Source organism: Saccoglossus kowalevskii, chromosome 19 (assembly GCF_978046115.1).
Source record: "Saccoglossus kowalevskii chromosome 19, keSacKowa6.1, whole genome shotgun sequence".
Taxonomy (NCBI): domain Eukaryota; kingdom Metazoa; phylum Hemichordata; class Enteropneusta; family Harrimaniidae; genus Saccoglossus; species Saccoglossus kowalevskii.
Genome location: NC_140659.1, coordinates 14745750 through 14762464, shown reverse-complemented (window position 1 = coordinate 14762464; position 16715 = coordinate 14745750).

Sequence of the window (16715 nt, the reverse complement as noted above, 5' to 3'; positions counted from 1 at the left end):
TACATCAGCAGAATACCACAGAAATATCAGACGAAACATGAAAACACTATATATTGTATTTCAGCCTGAACCCTCTATATTGCAATTCAAGGAATTAACCCCATATGTGCATCCATTTCCCACCTTGGTATCACCCACCCCTGAAAACAAACTCTTAATACCACGCTGAAGCGTTTGGTAATAAAAGGTAATAATAAAATAATAATAACAAAAGTAATAAAAAATAAGTTCATAGCTAAAAATAATTAAAGCCCGTACACTACACTACACTACACTACATCAGATTTTAAACAGATTGTATATAAATTATACCAAAATGAAAAAAAATAAAAATACTAATTTTATTGAGTCAAACGTCCGCATGGCAATTTACTCATACATCTCTATGTTTTTTTTTGAATAAGTACCAAATACTAGGATTTCCTCACACCACTTTCTATATATTATATTTTTTGGTTTTAACAGCTTTCCCGGGAAATAACAAGACAATAAAATAATATCATTGGTGTCGCGCATAAGAATCTCGCAAGAACTTGACACTGAGATTATCGCAAAAAGTTCGTAACGCGTTAATGAAATTTAGATTTTTTTCTAGTAAAGTAAAGACAGATGTCAGAGCGTGTACAACTCGCGTTAAGGTAGAAGTCTACTCATGAAGCTAATGTCTCATGGTACATTGAAATAACATTATATTGTGTGTTACAGTTATGCTTTTTAGAAAACGTGTCCTAATATTTCTTGAAAATTGCTATTTTTAGAACAATTCCATAGAACACAGTGTTAAAGAAAAATTGCATTTGTTGACACTTTTTAAAACCCAGATTTTTTAAATAATTCAGAACAACAAATTGTACTCCATCATTAACAATATATGATTTTTTTCAGCCTATGCCACCAGGTCAGATTTTGAGATATTGCATAATATCTCTGCCATATGAACCTGTGGTAAAAGTGTTACAATAGTGTAAAAATGGCGACTTTCCACTAATATACAACCATCAATATCTCGAAAAAAAGGCTGGTGACCCCCCAATTGTTTTAGGTCAATATCCTTATATTGCCTTGGAGTACAATTTATTGCAAAATGAATAAATTCTGGGTTTTTTACTTTATGAGTAGGCTTCTACCTTAAGGGTGCCTTTCTGTTACCGGGCTGTTCTAATCACGACACCGACGTTCTTAAAATATTGCTAGAGATTATCTCAAAAAGTTGGTAGAGCGTCAACTGAAATATTGATTATTTTCTAGTACAAAAGTAAAGACGAAGGTCATAATAATACATTAGAGCGAGAAAGATTCCCGTAGAGGGCGCGTTTCTGTTACTGGAGTTTAGAACGAGGTTGTTACGACGCGCGTTCGAACCACAGTCCCCCCACACCGGTGTGGAGGGTCTGTGGTTCGAACGCTGATAGCATCATACTGTATTTGCGTAGAAACAGTCGTGCGAAAGGAGCGTTTTGTTTTTACTACATAGTTACAGAGAATATAATGGGGCAATGTTGTTTACGTGTTTCAAGGTGTTTCGTCGAAGGAGTAGCAGGTACGTTTTATTAATATTTCTTCGTTTGAGTAAATGGACGTAGGCCGGACGGAATCGCCTCTACGATAATATACAACACAACACAAGTTAATATACATTGTTTATTGTTATAGAATAAACGCAACGTATTCGTCAAAATTCTATAGCATGAAAAGAACACAGCGTTTGTATTATAATATTGTAATGTAATACGACTTGAATAGTACCACCGACTATTTAAAATCGCTCTTCTCAAAGTTACGACTTCAGTTCTGTTAATTAAAGAAATTAATGAACTATTTTCGAAAAAGACTGTCGGAAATATATATGGAATAGTTAATTGATATTATTACTGTTTTTGTGCGACCTTTATTATTGTAAATATCGTTTACGTCTTGAATGTAGCAAAACGGGATAAGACCTTGAACGCCATGTTGTGTGCGAACGTGGGAGGCAACATCTCATTGTAATGTATTTGTATCAAAGTTTCCCGCTCAAGTTCAGAATCCCCACGAGGTCATAAAAGCACTAGATGTACTTGACTAAGGGCTCTTCTATGTTATGTTCACATAGTTCGACTATATACTGATAGGTACGTGTGTTGTGTATGACTGCGGGACATCTGCTTTCATAAACAATATTACGTTCAAACATACTAGTACGACTTTCCCACAAATACTGACAGAATAGTCAACTTTTGTCGAGGAGCATTAACGATTTCGGTGCGCACAATTCAGTTGAATACTCGACGTATGAGTAAAAGTCATAAACTATGTGTTCTTCAATATTTCAAGTAGCAACAACACAAGGCCACCCTTTTTATATACTTTGGCCCTCGGGCCCGCCGACCAGAAAACATCAAGAAAACAAATAAAAATATTTATTTTTAGTCTGTCCTCAGGCCCGCCGCTCTGCAAATACATCAAACTAGAATAAAATAAAATTATTATTTATAAATTTATGCCGCCCGCCGCCTTCAAACTGACCGATTGAGTTTTTTTTCTTACCGCTGCACTTGTCTACCCCCGAGTATCTGAAATAAATTTCGTTTTTATATCAGTGGATCGTTGACTCCAATGGGACGTCCCCACTTTTGAGGTCACAGGGGTCGGGGTTCAGCCTATATATTACATCGACTCTGATTGTCTGATAGCCAAGACCGGGTTTCATTCAGACCAATGACAATCTGCCTTCCATCATAGTGTCGGTACATGTGGTATTAAAGCATGGCGGCTCGCAATACATGTAATGGCCATGACTGGGTTTCAATCACGCGGCAGACCGGGGCGAAGGTAGCAGACAGGAGACACATCTAGTACAGTGGGTGACCTGATACTCCGGGAATTCCCAGATGAGTTAGACCTTAAAAATTGGGCGTCATAGCAAGAACACCTCTGCCAGCATGAATGGAAGTCCATTACAAATTGACTCCAGTGAAAGTAAAATCAATGGAAGCCTTGCCATGGCAAGGTAATGGCATTTTTTTTTCTCCAAATAAATATTTGTTCACCAAAAAAATATTTAATTTTTTACTATCCTCCTCTCGAAGGTAAAATATTGAAAAATATTGAAAAAAAAAATATTTTTATTTTTTTCCTACCCTCCTCTCACCAGGTCTGTTCAAAAAGCCCGAGGACCAAGGTATAAAAAAGGGTGGCCTAACTATTATAAGAAGTACAGCTCCATTTTTTTGTTTTTACTTCAGGATGGTACCGCAAGTGTTTGATTCCAACATGGATGGCGCTGTGAATAGTGGTAGAAATAGGGACATTGTGAATGTGAAAGATGAAGAAAAAAAAATTGGTGTTTCTTATGAGTGCGAGAAGGTTATACTGCTTTGAACATTGGTTTCTGTATTTTCGCGTTCTGATACATTTGAAAACCATGACAGCGTCGTGTGCATTGAGGAAAATGAGAACAATGATGCTAAAAAACAAATTGATGTATTTTTGGATAGGAAAAGTGGTATGTCGTTGGACACTTTCCTTTCCGTATCTGCACATGGCGGTGCATCGTGACCATGTGATCAGTAGGTTAGACATGGCGTCATCAGCGACGAGCATTCTATCCTCGCCGTTACAGTCAAACTACACACCATCAAACCAAAGTGATGTCTCGGACGCAGTAGAAAAATTGAATTGGTGTGTCATTGGAGAACGAGGAAAGTTGCGTGTCTTTTAACCTTGGTTTCTGAATCTTCGAGGTCTGAAACATTTGAAACCCCGATCGCGCTAAGGCAATTGAGGGAAATGAGAACAATATTTCTAAAGAATACAAATTGGAAGATGGGAAAAATGGTTTGTCGTTGGACACAATCGTTGCCTTATCTGAACTTGACGGTGCATCCGAGGTGATCAGTAGGGTGGACGTGACGTCATCAGCGACGAGCATTCTATCCTCGCCATTACAGCCCAACTACGCGCCGTCAGACCAAAGGGATGCCACGGACGTAGGAGAGTTGCGCAATCTTACAGAAGATAGAAATTATGAGCTATATCCCGACTCCAGTGAGGGAGAGTCGAATTTTTGGACCGATGTTGACTCGACCGATTTACCGCCAATGAAGTGCGACGATGAATCGGAAACTGATTGCTATACAGACTCTGAATTTGATTGTTCATCAAAATCAATTATGAACGTCCAAGTCAGTGTCAGTAATACAGATACCAGCAGTATGTGGGAGCCAGAGTGCGAATACCAGACAGACTGAGAGAGTGCACGACGAACCACTGGCACTGAAAGATATTTAATGAATTTATCATTTTAATTAGGTGACTGTACGTCATGTGCCGACTACAGCGACAGCGAGTCGGCTTTCTGGACCAACTCGACCGACTTATTGTCAATGAAGAGTGACGAAGAATCGGAAACTGGTTGTGATACGAACTCTGAATTCGATTTTTCATCTAAATCAACAAATATTATGAATATCCAAGTCGGTGAATACAGATACAAGTATGTGGGAGTCGGAGTGCGAATACCAGTCAGACAATCAAAGCCTTCACTTCCACCCGGGCCTGGTTCAGGTTCACGACGAATCAAATTTTTTCCATTCCAGTGGCTTGAATTTCAGATACTTCGAATGAACCTGTAAGCTACTCTTAATATATTGTCGAGCGTAGTTTCCTACGTAGTTAGCCGGACTGAGGTGCAACCACGTATTATCTGAGACTTGACCTCTTGAGATTTGTCGGTGATTCACAAGTTTTCGCCAATCGTTGTAAACGAGTGTGGAACGTATTAATTGAAACACCACCATTCTGCATGGCATCTCTGAATACAAGTCTTTCATATTCAATGTTTCGTTCTGGTGAGAAGTATTCTGTTAAGTTAGTTTTGGCAGTTTTAAAATTACTTCCAGTCTCAGGATAGCGTGTTGAAAACATCGTCTACTTCCTCACCAGCCCAATGTAGTAACAGCGCGCGCTGAACGCAACAAATGCATTTTCCACCCTGCTCAGGTACTTCTTCCAACTTGTACTTGTTGCCATTGGATCAGAGTGAACTGGGGGAAATCGGTAGTGATGGTATACTGTCCATCCTCGTCGCCAATATAATATAATACAACGAAACAACTTTCTTACAGCGCGTACGTTGGTTGACTTGGTGTAACGTAATCTCCCCAGGCAGAGTTCTTTTACGAATATATCTCTGCCACCACGCGATCTTATGCTTGTTGTTGGTTGGTTGGTCGATGCGTCACAGTGGTACTACTTTCAAAGACGCGTACCAAATACATTGCAATGCAGGTGTTCGATTTTCGAACCTAACTAAAGTGTGCGCGTTGTTTGTGGATTCTGGCTGTTTTCATAGTGAGAAGCTCATATTTTTACTTTCCTTGGCACAAACGGAGTGGCAATAGAACGTGTTCGCTGTCAATACCACGAAGTGCTTTTCTTTCTTCATATGTCTTCGCCTAGCGATCGACAGGGCCGTCAGCTTGATGAACCGAGTAACACCTTAGTAACCGTTATTCCGCCATGAAATTATTTTCTTTTGTAAATTATAACTATTTCACCGTTTTCAGTGTGTTTACGAAAAAATCATTATCAGCTATCGACGAAATATTTTAAAACTTGTTTTCCAGTAGGAATAAATCAACACGAAAGCCATCCAATAACAAAAATACGCAAATGATACGCGTAGTAAAAGTCTTATGGTGTTTCACCACAAAATGGCGGTGTGTGGTGGCAGAGATACTTTCGGCGATCTAACCGCAAGGAACTCTGGGAAGGAGAATGGGTGTAACGTTCAAGTGCCTGAGCCTCGATTCCACCTTTATTCCAGTAACCCGGATGTGACATTACGCCATTAATAAAAAGGAGTATCAATATATAAGTATAATATCGGTAGACATTACAGGCACTGGAAGATATTTAATGAATTTATCATTTTATTGATTCTTATCTAATTACTTTTAATAAATGTTCAAGTGCCACTTTTTATTGTCATAATGATTGTGATTTTTTAGAAGTGTGTAAATCTGTCAGTTATATTATTCCATCATTCTGATCAACGTAATAGTCAGGGATCCAGACCTAGAAAAGGGCTCAAAATTGAGTTGGACCTGACATGGTCTCCCATACTTTTCATACTACTTTTTTCTACAACTTCAAACATTCAACTTTAAGAAACCAGAGGACTGCTCAGTATCTGCTCTTGCAAAAATAGCCAAACTAAGCTTGTTAAATGCGACTTGGAATCCCACTTTCTGTACTATAACGTTATAAAATAGACATATAGGGCAAAATTGTTCTAGTAAAATGTCATTTAAATATATTTAAACTGCAGAGAACCATAATATTTATGGTACCATCTGAAAGCCTATTAAATAAGCTATCCAAATACTGTGATAGTAATTTTATTTGCTGTTTTCTGACACAATTATGACGTCATAATACAAAAACGGGCCTAGAAATACAAATTTTCGTAAGTAGTCTAATAGCTGTATTTGTTTTCTTTTATCTTTTATTTTTTTTTGTGCTGAGGAAAAATGTTTTCACATTGAAAATATTAGGATACTGTGCCCCTTATTTGCACAATTAGGTCACAGAAATAGGGCTTTATAAGCAGAACTTCAATCCATACTTTCTTTACTCTAATGCTATAAAGGGATGAATGTCCGCATACTATTTTACATTAGTTAATGATATTTTGATACATTTTGGATGTTGCGTAGTCTTGTACTAATTTTGTCAGGTTACTTTTGTTAGGTTTCTTATTTTATTTAGGAAAAAACATTTCTCATCTCAAACTGTGGTGGCGCTGTTATGACCTTTCACACTGCTTCCATGTTTTAGATGACAAGTGAGTGCAATAAAATGTCTCTAAAATCCGGTTTGCATCTTGCATGTATCTTACCACAAGGTGTTTAGCATGCAATCATGCAAAGATTAAACATTATTCATCACAATATGTAATGTTGAATGTTAGCATTGATCATTTGGTGATGTATTTTGTGGACGAAAAATATCACATGCTTAATCCTGTGTGCATATCCTGACCTGGAGATAAATATGGTGAAAACAAGTCTGATCAGTTGTAATCTTGGATGCAGTTGCATTTGGTCCATGTACAATGTAGCCAAGGAAAATAATAATTATACATATAAACATGTTATGTTCATAGCAATATGATTCCACATAAAAGAGAGGAACATAAATCATGAAGATCATTTTACCCTGTTGTATACTATAAAAATGTAATATAGGTATCGTTAAATATTCTTGGTGCCGGGTGGGGTGGGGGGCATGGTGTCATATAAATTGTGTTGAGATAGCACAATGTAAAATATGAAGGGATGAACATTTGACATTCTGGGTCAGAGGGGTGTAAGCAGGAATGTCTTATTTGTTGTCATAAACTTAATGGCAATATATTCTCCAGGATACAATGTATCAGATTGTCTACTTCTATGATTTTTTGTCTACTTCTATGACTTGTATTTGTTGAATAACAAGACAATTTTGTTTTTACAGGTGTATTACCTGAACAACAGTTGAATCATGGATGCTCCTTTCGCTATCAGGCAAAAAAGATGTAAACCTGACACTGATTTGATTTGCCAAAGTGAATCAGATATCGGATCATTACAAAGATTAACTGAAAAGGGTTATCCATCCTTACTCTATGCTATTGAAAACAGAGATGATGAAGTGTCATTTCGACTTATGCCTCACATGAAATCAAAAGATGCGCTATTCGCAAAAGAGATATATTATCATGCAAATTGCAGAAGAAACTATACCAACAAAAAGACTAGCTCAAATGATGCGAACAAGTCAAAAGACTAAACATGAGTCAAACCAGCTTGGACCCAGTGATGTCCATCCAGCAATTGAAACAAAAACCAGGTCCTCTTCAGACACATCAATAGACTTAAAATTAAATAGCTTAATATGTTTGAAGCGCCGTGACAAGACTGGTAACATGGAAACTGAACCTAGTTTCTACAGCGGAGAGAAAAAGTGCGGTATGGAAAAAAGCAAATGAGTTGGGTGATGAGAATATGTTGCATAGAATTCGGGGTTTAGTAGGTGGATGCATAGATATGGTAGCATATGACTTCAGATATCACCATTCATGTACGAGTATGTATTTGAAAAAAGATAAGCTAGTTCATCCAGATGAGCACAAGAATATATATGACAGATCTTTCTCGGACCTCATTGCCTCAATTGATCAACCATTGCTTGAAGGCAATATTTATTATGTAAAAACCCTATGTGACCAATATCGAAGGCTGCTAGCAGAGTATGGAGGAACAGATGCATCGTCCTACAGATCATCTCGTTTAGTACATAGTCTACAAAATTACTATGCGACCTCAAGTGGTTGTAGAGTGACAATTGTGCCACAGCAAGGAACATCAAGTTTACTGTGCTCATCAGACCTCAATGTTTCGAGATTATTATCTGAAGTTATGAAACTGAAGGACAAATTGGATGAATCAGAATATGCAGAGGAAAGTGGCGATGAGTCTGATGATCCTCCCAACAGAACCAATGAACTGAAGACAATGTCATTTCACGCCGCAAAGCACCTTAGATCTGAATTAAAGCACCTTGGTAAAGCTGAGAAAGAACAAATAAAGACATTTAAGGACCAAAAATCACAACAAACAGCTGCTGAAGATAACTATTCCCAGGTACAATCAAATCCACCACAAAGTGTGACAATATCTGGGGAAAGTTTGCAGGAACGTGCTCAAACTCCCACAGCCATTTAGAAATGCCAACAATGGATATATCCTATGAAACGGCATCAACACGTGTCACAGACAATTTATATAATCATATAGCATGGCTTTTTACTGATGCAGATGCAGTCATAGGAGAAGATGGGAGGGTCCCCTTAAAACAGCGTCATCATGAGCAAGTGCTCAATATTGCACAAGACATAATTGCTTCAGTAGCAACTATTCCAACGCCAAAAAGGAAACAAGGAGTAAGGACACATTAACACTATTCAATAGATTATGAAATTGCATTAGTTACCAGGACACCCAACGTTACATATCAACTATGGCCGCAGTAGCTGAAGAACAAATAGCCGAGAATGGCTTTTTTGTACCGACAGATTTAAAACCAGGACGATTCTGTCAATTTGCTATGGACAACTTAGATTTTCAAGAGCACACTAAAGATGGAACCACTCGTCATGCCACAACACCTAACATTTATCAGTACCTAGATGAAGGGAAAGGGGTCATTAAGATAGGTTCAGTGCCACTTATAAAAATCCGGAAAGCATCCATTAAATATACACAATCATTCTATGCCCAACAAAGCAATCTCACTCTCAAGGATAGACGCCAAAGTCGACCACTAGCAGGTATGGATGTACTGGTGCATTATTCAAATGAAACAGACCATCCTTTAGAAAACAACAACATCATTTGGCAACTACTGCAAATGGGCCCTACCGATATTATGAATGATAGTACCACCACTGCTGACTTCATTCCTCCAACCTGGAGTGTATTTAATGATAGACTTATCTCAAAAGAAACTAAAGAAACTGTGATCAGTTATGGACCAATGTTTCCATAATCACCCACCGACCCAGATGTAGTAGAACAATCACTAGCATATTGTAGGAATGTGTCAAACAAATTGGATCAGGAATTCACTGTTATAACTTGTGATCAAGCCATATACGAAATTGCCCTAGCTCTGCAAAGAAAACATTAGGACAAATATAGTAAACTTGTCATACGAATGGGTGGATTCCACATTGCCACAAATTTCATGGGTGCCATTGGTTTTTTTATGAAGAATAGTGGAATTGAAGATATCTTGGTTGATGCTGGAATTTGTCTACGTGGTACAGCGAATAAAATAATGTCAGGGAAAGACTACTATGGTATGCTACGAGCACGCAACTTGGTTCATGCTGCAATGTTCCACCTACATTGGGAAGCATTCGAACATTGGCTAATAGAAGAGAATAAGGGGCTAGATGAAATTGCTGCTTTATCACACAGTGTACAGCAAGTGTCTGAAGCACTCTCTGATAATGATACAAGACATGTATCAAGTGACTGCTTGAATGCCACAACAGAACCATTAGAAGCCGTGAAACAGTTGTTAAATGAGTTCAACAGTTCAAGATGCACATCACCAACTAGTCAACTGTGACTAATGTACATGGATATGGTGATGATTTTGAAGCAATACATTCAAGCTGAACGGGCTGGTCTATGGGATATCCATATCTCTGAGACTGAGAATATGCTACCATATCTAGTGGCTGCAGGACACCACAATTAAGTGTCATGTCTCCCCCTCTATCTGTCAGCAATGAAGAGCCTATCAATAACTGCACCTGATGTTCAGCAGGCTTTTATGGATGGAAAGTTCACAGTGCGAAGAAAGCAGGGTCGGTTCAATGGTGTTTGGACAGTCATGGGACTTGAGCAGACATACAACTGTGAGGCAAAAACCAGTCTATTCCATGGAATAACACAAAATATTGCTGCAATGGAAAAATATTTGAGAGTCTTGCCAATGATGACAGCAATTTCCGAAAAGACAAAGCTGATGACACACATGGATCAAGACCATAAAAAACACCATGAAGATTCAGAACAATTATCATGAAAGGAATACGAGACTACTAAAAGTGTGTTTCGGGTCATTGATGAAAAGATGATCAATCCTTTCACTTGTGATTCAACTGACTTGATTAACATATTTACTGGAGAGAAAGCTATTTCCTGTGATCTGGTAAAGGCAAAGGAAAGGGGTCTTCAAGCCATAGCTGCAGCACAAGATAAGGGTAATGACAAAATAGAAATAGTGAAACTGCAGACATTTGCCACAAAGGTTAAGAAAAAACGGATGCAGAGAAAGCAAAGAAGATATATGAAGAGGAAAGTTCAGTAATCAGAAATCTGTATTTCGTGCAGGAACTAGATGAAGAAAAGAAGAAAGAGATTCTGAGTTATGAGTGGACCAAATATCCAGCATCTTTATTTGAACCAGAGGCAAGTCTATCACAAGGTTATGCCATGCGAAAAAGTAATAAAGCTGATGAACCAACTGTTTTGGTTGTTGATGCAATGACTTTCGTCCAACGCTACCGACATCTTGGATGTAATACCTTTGGTGAGTTACAGGAAAAATACATAAAGAAATTAATTAGCATGGCCCGGAATTTTGTAACTGTATTAACTTTGTGGGAGATAGATATGATGTACCACCATCAGAAAGTTTGAAAGGTGAAGAAAGAGAAAAAAAGAGAAAATGCATCCAAGAGCAAGGGCAAAGAATATGAGCCTTGTCACAGTTTCGTCATTCCACCTTGGAAGGAATTTGTCCAAAAACCAACGAATAAGTCAAATCTTCTCAATTATCTAGGGCAGGCATGGGCAGAATACAACAATTATACAGTTGGTGTCAAAGTAATTATAGGAGGAGCACTAAATGAACCCGGCAAGACACTTCAAGTAACCAGTGAAAGAGTTGATGAACTACCTGAACTGTCCTGTGAAAAACACGATGAAGCAGACACACGCATGTTTGCTCACATTGCATACTGTGTTCACAATCTTGGCCACAAGAGGGTCATAATTCAAGCCACTGATACCGATGTTGTTGTCCTTGGTTTATATTACTGTAATCGAATTGCTGATCTGAAATGTGGTTACATAAGATGGAAACATTTCTGCCACTCCACGATATCAGCCGTGCTCTTGCTATTAAGTCTGAGACGGAGATTTCTCTGATCACTTCTATATTATTGAGTACGTCGTACGTACATACTCAGCGGATGTGATACAGTCAGCTATCCATACAGAAGAGGAAAAAGGAGAGCTCTGAAGGTTGCTCTGGACAAATTACCAGATCTGCTCCCACTTGCCCAGTATGGTGAGCAGGAAGATCACTGAAGATATATTACAAAGTTCCAGATCGTATTTTATGACACTTTATGGAAGGCCCAATTTCACAGACAACTTAGATGATCTGAGAGCGCACTTATTTTGTACTACCAAAGGTGATTTGAGATGCCTGCCTCCAAAAGAAGATGCCTTCGAACTACATGTATTACGTAGTCTTCATCAAATTGTGGTTAGTAAAAATGCCCACAACCCATCACCTGAGTACCCTGATGCAACAATATTTGGTAGAAAAATTATAAACGGAAAGTTTGTCCTGATAATGATGCTGAAGTATCCAAAGCCCACAGAAGTGCAACGTTCACATTATTGTCGCTGTACAAAGGCCAAATGTATGAGTCGTTGCTGCATTTGTGTTAAGACAGGCGTGAAGTGTGTTGTTGCCTGTCTATGTGCAGCTAATCCTTCTAAGTGTGGCAGGATTCAACCAACAATAAGTGACAGTGACAGTGATTAACATAAACGTGACAATATTACTTCTAGATCTCGGTTTGTATACAGTTTTTAAAGGGATTGCATTGAAATGCCAATTTACCACCAAGATATTTGATATTTAGATTTCATTACTGGCACTTCATCAGTCATTTTGTGAGAAATGGGTTCTTTTACATATTTAAGTTAATAATAAAATAAAGTAAAGATGGAAATAGGGCATTATTACTACATACCGTATAGAGCATTCTGATATGAAAATCTCAAGGCAACTTTGAATCAATCCAATATTTATATCAGCAAAACAATAATTTAGATATTTTCTATTTTGGTTGCCATCATTCATTTAGAACCCCAAATCGGCCAAATATATTTAAATGATAAACACATTAAAAAATAGAAAAAAAATGTGGTAGTGTGTGATACTGGGACTATATCATTCAATAATACAGAGATTATGGCCAAAAATACAAATTTTTGCCATTTAAACTTGAAAAATGGAACCAACATCATGTAATTATAGAGAATGATTGGTAGGACCTATAATGCACATTGCTAGAGGAACATATTAAAACAATGTTGAACTTAATCGATTGATTATTTATTAAGATACGGGTAAAATATCAGATTCCATGTTTTGGGGGAGTTTGAGCCGCTATCTTGGATTTTGACCCAAAAATGGGCATTTTTGCAAGAATTTCGCGCGAGCAGCCCTCTTGATTATTATTGCAGAATGTCTTACTTAAACAATTATGGTGGTATGTAAAGTATGGGTGACCATGCCAGGTACCCTCCCTAAACTGGTCACTGGATCCCTGACTATAACGAGAAAAGATAAGCCCTGGATCCCGGATGTTAAGCCGTAATAAAAATGACCAAGAAATCGAAAACTATTGTATATCTATTTATTAACAAAACATGATTAGTAAATAAACAAATTGAATTGAATTCCACGGAGGAAGTTTTCTAGCAAAACAACAAAATAACCAAAATATTGAGTTGTTTCAGCAGTTATAAAACACGCCGGTAAGCTAAAATCGTCCAAGCGCCAATGCGACTTTGGTAAAGTTTGATAACAAGTCGTAAGAAATGTCCGTAAAGATGGTACTCAATTAATCAGTTAATAAATGAAACATCAAACAAGTTGGTATGAAAGTTCGAAACGTTGAAAAACTTAGATGGAATGTCGGAAACGTGACATGGGAAGTCTGAAAAATTTACCAAAAAGCTGGAAAATTGTAAAGTTACGTGCAAAATCGAACAATTATAAAATCAATCTGGAAGGTAACAACAATTGTCGGTTTTGTTTTGAAAAAAATATGTCAGGAAAGTTATGATGGCGACGTGAATATCGAAAAAGTTTGATGAGAAGTTTTTAAACTTGGTTGAAAAATCAGCGATAAACTTGGAAAGTCGCGACGAGAATATGCCATGTAGTTCATGATAATAGTGTAAGCCCGGAAAGTTGTGTGCAATGTCGTAAAAGTTGGCCCGAGAGTCGAAAGATGCGGTAGAATAGGTATAATACCTCCCGGTTTTCACTGACCACTTATCTTATTTCGAAAGGGATTACAAAGAATACAACTGAAATGATTAAAAAAGTAAGAGGAAATGCAATTTTAAAATGAGAATTAAGGTGTGTGTTGCTGACTATGTTGCATACATATTAATATGAACCACGTAAGCGGTACTAACACGTCAGCGCTGCCCATGAGAAAGTCAATTTTATTTTTAACTGAATAAAAATTACCATTTAGTATTCTTTCAGCTTCTGAAAATAATGTTGTTAAACTCCAATGTCATTGCCACCGCAGTGTTCACAAATCCTTTCTTTAATTTAGGTGGTAGATACCGGAATTTGACGAGACTCAGAGAACATGTACTTTCTTAGTGTATTTTTAGCATTCAGTTTTGCTCTGTTATTATTAATTTCTTCTGTCCAAAAATTCCTTAAAGTTTTCATGAATGTGATTTATGATTTTCATTGTGTTAAAAATGATTATATTTTAAAGTACTAGCAAATCAAATACTAGTAAAACTGCCCAGAGGGTTGCCTAAATCGGCGTTTCAATTATTCCGCTTCTCAATGAGACACAGAGTTATTCAGCCAATCATCACAACAAGTAATCTGTAGAATGCTGTGTGGGTAATATTTTTATATTGATTTTTGTTGCATTTGCAGCAAATAGTTACCAAACAAGGAGAAATCTATTGAATTGGATATACTCTCAGCTGGCTTCAAATACATAGTTCAAGCCTGCCTAACCGATGCTTATATTAGGATTTAGTTGCAGCACCTAGACGGTCTGTGGTTACAGCTCCATGTTCTGAGTAATTGCAAGAAATTTACATTACAATAGAATATAAAAGACTGACACTCCCATGCAATTAATAGCAAGTGAAATTCCTGGTATTGAAACATAGATTTTGAAGTCACTTATGTAGACAATGGATAACTTCAAGCTGGCATAAAGACGAGGTAGTTTATTTAACCAGTGCTGAACTAGAACCTGAAATTATAATTAAGTTCGTTGTCATATAATTTGTTTATTTTAATTTCTCTTGAAGTCAAATTGAATACATCGGTGAATGGATGTTCGAGGGAAATGGCATTTTCACTGGAATTTATTTTAGAGAAAAAATGTTTACAGTGAAAGTGAAGTATTTCACATTATTACATATGTACTGCAGTTTATTTTGATTCGTCCCTGAAATCAAAATCGGTATTTCCACACCACATATGCAAATGAGGTCTGAGAGCAAACAAAGCAGTCCTTTCAAGAGTAGCGTTTTTTGAAACATAGCAGAAATAAACTATATTTAAAAGTACGATATTTTACCCTTTGGTACATGAATATAATTTGAACAACAGTAATGGTACTTTTAGGCAGTCACTTATTTTGACTAAAACTAATTTTTGGTATTTTCACAGTCAATATGGAAATGAACATGGTATTGGCGATCCGCTCCACTGAGATTGCCCTTAAAATCACTTTTGTGTGTCTTGGCTTGGCCGATTTTGCTCAAACTTAGCAGGTAGGTCTGGAAACAAAATTTGCCCACCGTTGCCATAGCAACAGCCCAAACACTGATTTGTTGATAACTTCGTGCTAAATGTATCTCCAACAAATTTAGGATACAACGCCTCAGACATAGCTCATTTTACTCAGCTTGAGTGCGGGCACCAAGTTACTTATTGTAAAATCTGAAAACAAATTCAGACCACCGTTCCCATGGCAACAGCCAAAAAAAACTGATTCATATACCCTCACGCCAAATGCCATCACACCCTACATTTCTATGATTAAAAAGCACGGACGTAGCTCATTCTACTCAGTATGAGTGGGGGCAACAATTTACTGTTATTTATGTCTATTTTCATTACCGAGAAAATGGACCCCAACGTTCGGGTAACTTTTCACCAGCAACAGCTTTTAACTCCTCTCTAAGATTTTTTTGGCTTGGCTAATTTTGTTCATACATGACAGGCAGATCGTACCGTCACTAATTGGAAAAACAATCCTGGCCCACAGCTATCGTGGCAACAGTCAAAAACTGTTTTTTGAATACTTTCGCCCCAAATTTATTACCTCTTACCAGTCTTGTAATAGCAGTGTTTAAATGACCATGCCTTTTATTCTGGCTACTTTGCACACCGGCGCCGACATTGTAACACTGTATCAACGTAATCACAACGCAACTTTGAATGAAATGTGAATGCTGCCTCCAATCTAGAAAATACTATGCAAAACGGTTGGAAATAATACATTTAACGGCAGAATACGTCCTAGCAATAAAATAAAGTGACTTCTAAACTTCTAAAGACTGAATGTTTTTTGCGAACATGCCCGGTTTTAGTTATAACCCGACGTCACGTTACCTTCACGTTCATGTCCCACCAAAGAGCCGAAAACATACTGCTTGTTTTTTTAGCATTTTTGGCATGTTAAGTGTACATCACATGGAATACTACGATTGAGAGAACTTGATGTATGTTGAGTTTTATAAACCCTGAAGGACTCTTGGAAGATCCCCCTCAGTAAAATTAACGATTGCCATGGAGGCACAACCATCAACATCGAAGTACCAGGATGTTCCTGCTGGCGACGTTGCAGCGTTACTCAGTTCCAAATAAAGATTACCAACGCCAAATGAGCAACATTTTAATAACCGGTAATCAAGATTCATTCAATCCACGGCTAACAAGCTACATCACAAGCGAAGTTGTAGCGTAGAGGAACTTTTAACTTCAACATAAATTTGTGTCAACCTTTCACCATTGTATTCAAACGAATCACGTGGTGTGCTGTTCTCCTTCAAACCCGGCATTCAATCAATAGGGGAGTTTCAGTAAAAAAAACATTG